Source organism: Penaeus monodon, chromosome 25, assembly GCF_015228065.2.
Source record: "Penaeus monodon isolate SGIC_2016 chromosome 25, NSTDA_Pmon_1, whole genome shotgun sequence".
Classification (NCBI taxonomy): Eukaryota; Metazoa; Arthropoda; class Malacostraca; order Decapoda; family Penaeidae; genus Penaeus; species Penaeus monodon.
In genome coordinates, this window is record NC_051410.1 from 30,208,948 (window position 1) to 30,209,424 (window position 477).

Consider the following 477-nt stretch of genomic DNA (forward strand, 5'->3'; position numbering starts at 1 on the left):
TGGAAGAAAAGGTCGAGCTAAAAACGTGAGTCTCAGCCGCTAGGTCAGCATTTCCAACAATGTAATATCCACGCCACAACCTGGGATTCAAGGTTGACGAAATACGCCAAATACCGACGGCGTCAACTACCGCGGGAACAACGGTCCGCGAAGGCAAACACAACTCTGCGCGTCTGTTGGGGTTGTTGGCGAGCCAGAGACCGCGTTGATGCCTCAGCGTTAAAGGCAGTACTAGTTATTTCCTGCATCTATTACCTGCCGATTTATTATACCATTGATGTCCTCTAGCTAATATTTTACTCAACGGATTTGTTCAAATAATGTAATAGTATGTAAACACTATGTGAGTGACAAGTAAAATACACTATGAGTTATTAAAACAAATACGTTGAAAATGAGCTCAATATATGTAGGCTTAAATTTACTTTAAAATTTACGTATCCTTGTTACCCGTGGATAATAGATTGAAATGGCACT